Consider the following 6,086-nt stretch of genomic DNA (forward strand, 5'->3'; position numbering starts at 1 on the left):
TGTAGACCATAATCACACACCACTGAAATCTGAACAGCATCTGTTCTGAGAAATGGTGTTTACCTTGATTGTTTCTATCCATCCTTGATGGGATGTAGTTTAAGAGTGAGATTCATAGACTCATAGAATCACAGACTGGTTTGGGTTGTAAGGGACCTTAATGTTCATCTAGATCCAGTCCCCTGCCATGGGCAGGGACACCTTCCACTAGACCAGGTTGCTACAAGCCCCATCCCACCTGGCCTTGAACACTGCCACGGATGGGGCAGCCACAGCTCCTCTGGGCAACCTGTGCCAGCATCTCACCACCCTCACAGGAAAGAACTTCTTCCTAAGAGCTCATCTCAGTCTTCCCGGTCAGGTTAAAGCTATTCTCCTTTGTCCTGTCCCTACAGGCCCTTCTCCAAAAGCCCTCTCCAAATTTCTTTTTGGCCCCTTAAGGTACTGGACGACTGGTATATGTGTCCCCAGAGACTCTCTTCTCCAGAAAAGAAAGTGGTCTCAGACAAGATGTTTAAGTAGAGTGATATAAAACTGCCAGCGTGTTGTATAGAAAAACTAGTCTGTATAGGTTCTTGCTTGTAGGAGATAATGAGAAATTAATTTTTAAGATTTACACTAATAAAGATGCCTGTACTGTAGGCTTTGAAATAATTTGCTATGTAGCAGATTCTACTGTTGTTTGGGAAACATCTTCCTTTTTTTTTTTTTTTTTTATGTGAGTTCATTTGAATTCCATGAAGTGTGTTGTTGAACCCAACATATTCTGAATGAAGTGCTTCAGATCCAACTGGAATTTTACAGTGAAACATTCAGCTAAAATTTCCTGAGCAGATCTAATTATTAATTCATCTTCTGGAAGACACAGTTAATGCGTATAAATGGGAGAGATAAAAAGTTCTGGAAGAGCTCCAATGGCAAATCTGGGAGGAAGAAATGGAGAACTACTGGACAAAGACAGCAAGGTCTGCATTTAAAAGCCTCAACAGAGAAATAAGAGAGACAGCCTCATTAATATATGTATGTATAGCAAATATAAAGCAAAAGACCTGTGTGTACAGAGTTTGCTATCCTGCAGACAAAGAATCAACCATAAGTAAAGGTGAACTTTTGTGGAATAATGAATTCAGCACTTTTTTGTATGTTATTATAAAAAAGTATGAGACACACAAACTAGAGATTGGTCCTGTTGACATCTTACAGCCAGGAGCGTCAATGAGAAACCTTGTCCAGGGATTCATGATGATCTTCAGGCCAAATCACCTCTGGAATCTCTAAGTACATTTTCTATTAATTTCATTATCAGTTTTTCCCTGTACGTTAAAGATACATCCAGCCATTCAGGACCTTCTCTCATAGGCAGATGATTCTTTTACCAGATGTTCAGAGTACCTATTATGCTCAGTAAATATCATTTAGTCTAGTCATTTTATGGTTCTGTTTGATATAAAGAAACACTTTGTTACAGAATACCCAACAAAATTGGAACTCTAGTGACAGAGGAATGGGGATAATTCACTTATATTTACACCATTCATGAGATAGATTTTTGCTCTTTTTTGAGAGAGATGAATATCACAGTTGTGGTTAGGCAATGCAGGTTTCATTTTCTGAACATTTTATTGGCCTGCCTCTGTGGTTGTTTTTGGACTGTACCTTTCAATTGATTATCCTTCACAGAGGAGGCATATTTCCCTCTTCTTCATTACCAGGTTGTCATTTGTAAGAACATACTTTATGTGCATGTTAAATTTTATATATGTACATGGAGTTAGTTACCTGGAATTGTTTCAGTGTTCACAAGGTGGTTCGAAGTCTGAATAATATCACAGTATCACAGTATCACAGTATGCTAGAGATTGGAAGGGACCTCAAAAGATCATCTAGTCCAATCCCCCTGCCGGAGCAGGAACACCTAGATCAGGTTACACAGGAATGTGTCCAGGCGGGTTTTGAATGTCTCCAGAGAAGGAGACTCCACAACCCCCCTGGGCAGCCTGTTCCAGTGTTCCGTCACCCTCACTGAGAAGAAGTTTCTTCTCAAGTTTAAGTGGAACCTCTTGTGTTCCAGTTTGTACCCATTACCCCTTGTCCTATCATTGTTTGCCACTGAGAAGAGCCTGGCTCCATCCTCATGACACTCCCCCTTTATATATTTATATACACTAATAAGGTCACCCCTCAGTCTCCTCTTCTCCAAACTATAGAGACCCAGCTCCCTCAGCCTTTCCTCATGAGGGAGATGCTCCACTCCCTTAATCATCTTAGTTGCCCTGCGCTGGACTCTCTCCAGCAGGTCCCTGTCCTTCTTGAACTGAGGGGCCCAGAACTGGACACAATATTCCAGATGCGGTCTCACCAGGGCAGAGTAGAGGGGAAGGAAGACCTCTCTTGACCTACTAACCACCCCCCTTCTAATGCACCCCAGGATGCCATTGGCCTTCTTGGCCACAAGGGCACAGTGTTGGCTCATGGTCATCCTGCCGTCCACTAGGACCCCCAGGTCCCTCTCCCCTACACTACTCTCTAACAGGTCGTTCCTCAACCTATACTGGAACCTGGGGTTGTTCCTGCCCAGATGCAGAACTCTACACTTTCCCTTATTATATTTCATCAAGCTATTCCCTGCCCAACTCTCCAGCCTGTCCAGGTCTCGCTGGATGGCAGCACAGCCTTCTGGCATGTCAGCCACTCCTCCCAGCTTAGTGTCATCAGCAAACTTGCTGATAGCACACTCAATTCCCTCATCTAAATCGTTGATGAATACATTAAGTAATACTGGTCCCAGTACTGACCCTTGAGGCACTCCACTAGATACAGGCCTCCAACTAGATTCCGCCCCATAGACTACAACTCTCTGGCTTCTCTCCTTCAGCCAGTTCACAGTCCACCTCACTACCTGATCATCCAGGCCACACTTCCTCAATTTAGCTATGAGGATGCTGTGGGAGACTGTGTCAAATGCTTTGCTGAAGTCAAGGTAGACCACATCCACCGCTCTGCCATCATCCATCCACAATGTTATTTCCTCATAAAAGGCTATGAGGTTGGTCAAGCATGACTTCCCCTTGGTAAAGCCATGTTGACTGCCCCTCATAACCCTCTTATCCTTGACATGCCTTAAGATGGCATCAAGGATAAAGTGTTCCATCACTTTCCCAGGGATGGAGGTGAGGCTGACCGGTCTATAGTTACCCAGGTCCTCCTTCTTGCCCTTTTTGAAGACTGGAGTGACATTTGCTTTCCTCCAGTCCTCAGGCACCTCTCCCATTTCCCAAGACTTGGTAAAGATGATGGAGAGTGGTCTAGCAATGACTTCCGCCAGTTCCCTCAGCACCCGCGGGTGCATCCCATCTGGACCCATGGATTTATGGATGTCCAGATTGCTCAACTGGGCTGTAACCTATTCCTCATCAACTAAGGCAAACTGCTCCGTTGACCTGACTTCATCTGAGGTCTTAGGGGTACAGGGCTCTTCAGGACTACCTCCAGCAGTGTAGACAAAGAAGGCATTCAGTAACTCTGCTATCTCTGTATCTTCTGTCACCAGGGCACCCATTCCGTTCATCAGTGGACCTACATTGCCTCTGGTATTAGTTTTATCTGCCATGTATTTGAAAAAGCTCTTTCTGCTGTCCTTGACCCCTCTCACCAGATTTAATTCTAAGGAGGCCTTAGCCATCCTAGATGCCTTCTTACATCCTCTAGCAGCAGCCTTATATTCCTCCCAAGTGGCCAGCCCCTCCTTCCATGACCTGTAAACTCTCCTCTTCCACTTGAGCATACCCAGGAGTTCCTTATTTAACCACGCAGGTCTCCTGGTCCTCTTCCTTGACTTCCTACATGTTGGGATGTTCTGATCTTGAGCTCGGAATAAGCAGTTCTTGAATGTCAACCAACTATCTTGGGCCCCTTTACCTTCAAGCAGCTTTGCCCATGGGATTTCCCCTAGCAATTGCTTGAAAAGGCCAAAGTTTGCCCTGCTAAAGTCCAGGGTTGCAATTCTACTTGCTATTGTACTGGTCCTACCACACAAGATCCTGAATTCTACCATCTCGTGGTCGCTGCAACCAAGGCAGCCCTCAACCTTTACTGCTTCGACCAGACCCTCCTTGTTAGTGAGGATGAGATCCAGCAGCACTCCTCTCCTGGTTGGCTCATCCACCATTTGCATGAGGAAGTTATCATCCATACACTGGAGGAACCTCCTGGACTGTGGCTGGGTTGCTGAGTAGTCCTTCCAGCAAACATCAGGGAAGTTAAAATCCCCCACGACGACCACGGCCTGTGACTGTGAGGCCGCTCTCAGCTGCCTGTAGAAGGCCTTGTCAACTTCCTCACCCCGATCTGGTGGCCTGTAACAGACACTCACAACAGTATCACCCCTGCCAGTCTGTCCCTTACTTCTCACCCACAGACTCAACTCGCTCGTCATCTGTGCCTGGACAGAACTCAGTACATTGTAGCTGCTCTCGCACATAAAGAGCAAACCCACCACCCTGCCTGGCTGGCCTGTCTTTCCTGAAAAGGACATAGCCCACCATGACTATATTCCAGTCATGTGAGCTGTCCCACCACGTCTCTGTAATTGCCAACAGATCATAATCTCCTGACTTAACACAGGTTTCTAACTCCTCCTGCTTGTTTCCCATGCTGCGCGCATTGGTGTACAGGCATTTCAAGGAGCGAGCTGAGCACACTGATTTCACCCTAGGATTATAGGAGGCCTCCCAGTCTTCATCAATTCTAGAGTGCTGCCCCACTGGGGCAAGCCCAGCTGCAACCCCATCCCCCTTCGAATCTAGTTTAAAGCTCTCCAAATGAGCCCTGCTAATTCATGCCCCAGCATCCTTTTGCCTCTGTGAGATAAACCTTTCCCACGTGCCATTGTCCGGACTGGTGCCTTATAAAACCAGCCGTTATCAAAGAACCCAAAGCCCTGCCTGCAGCACCAGTCTCGAAGCCAATCGTTTACGGACTGAATTTTCCCATTCCGTCCCACATCACTGGAAGATGGAAGGAGTGAGGAGAAGATCAGTTGAGCCCCAGACTCTTTCACCATCCGCCCCAAGGCCCTGTAGTCTTTCTTCATCGCCCTCAGACTGCGGGAATCAGCTTCCCACCCACCTGTCTGGAAGACCAGCAGCGGGTAGTAGTCTGTCGGGTACACCAGGTTGGGGAGCACCCTGGTGATATCCCTGATCCGGGCTCCAGGCAGACTACACACTTCCCTGTGATGACAGTCAACTCTGCATATCAGGCCCTCTGTTCCTCTCAGAAGGGAATTGCCTACTACAATGACCCTTCTTTCTTTCTTAACAGAGGCAGTCTTGAGGTGCGAAGTCGACTGCCTTTTCCTATGTGACCTTGTAGGCAGGCCTCGCACCACATCCTCACCTACCTCTCCTTCAAGATCCAGGGCCTCAAACCTATTACGGAGGGGCACCTGGGGAAGCAGGGCAGGAAGGGAGGAGGGTTGCCCACAACGCCGAACTGGAACTCGCTTCCAGCCCTCATCGTCTTTTTGGTCCCCTACCTCTGTGCGACAGCTACAGGGCAGGGGCTGTCTTGGGCCATCCCCCTCTGTCTGAGAGGGCAGGGGGTCCATCCCCTTTTGGGGGGTATCTCCCTGGAACCGTTCCAACTGGCACGCCAGGGAGTTACTCCACCAGTCGATCTCCCTTTCACACTCCCTGATGGTCCTCAGCGTCTCGACCTGCTCCTTAAGTTTTGCCACCAAGCTAAGCAGATCTTCTACTTGCTCACACCTCACGCAGGTGGAATGCTGGCCTCCCTCCCTCAGCAGCAGCAGGCTCTGGCACTCCCTGCAGCCAGAGACCTGAACAGTCATGATTTGGGACGGGGTCTCTGTCTGAGTTGCTACAGTCTTCTTACTGCAAGCTCTCTTTCTGGAAGCGACCATATTGGTCAGCAGTTTGGGACACCAGCAACAGGGTTCGCAACACGACCTGCTTGTTCCTCCCTGCGCCTGGTGCGACATGTCGCTGCCCTCTCAGAGGCTCTTTCAAGGCAAGGGGCAGGGGTGTGGTCGCCGTCACCGTGGGAACGCCCCCTGCCACGTCAGC

Source organism: Psittacula echo (genome assembly GCF_963264785.1).
Source record: "Psittacula echo genome assembly, chromosome: 5".
Classification (NCBI taxonomy): Eukaryota; Metazoa; Chordata; class Aves; order Psittaciformes; family Psittacidae; genus Psittacula; species Psittacula echo.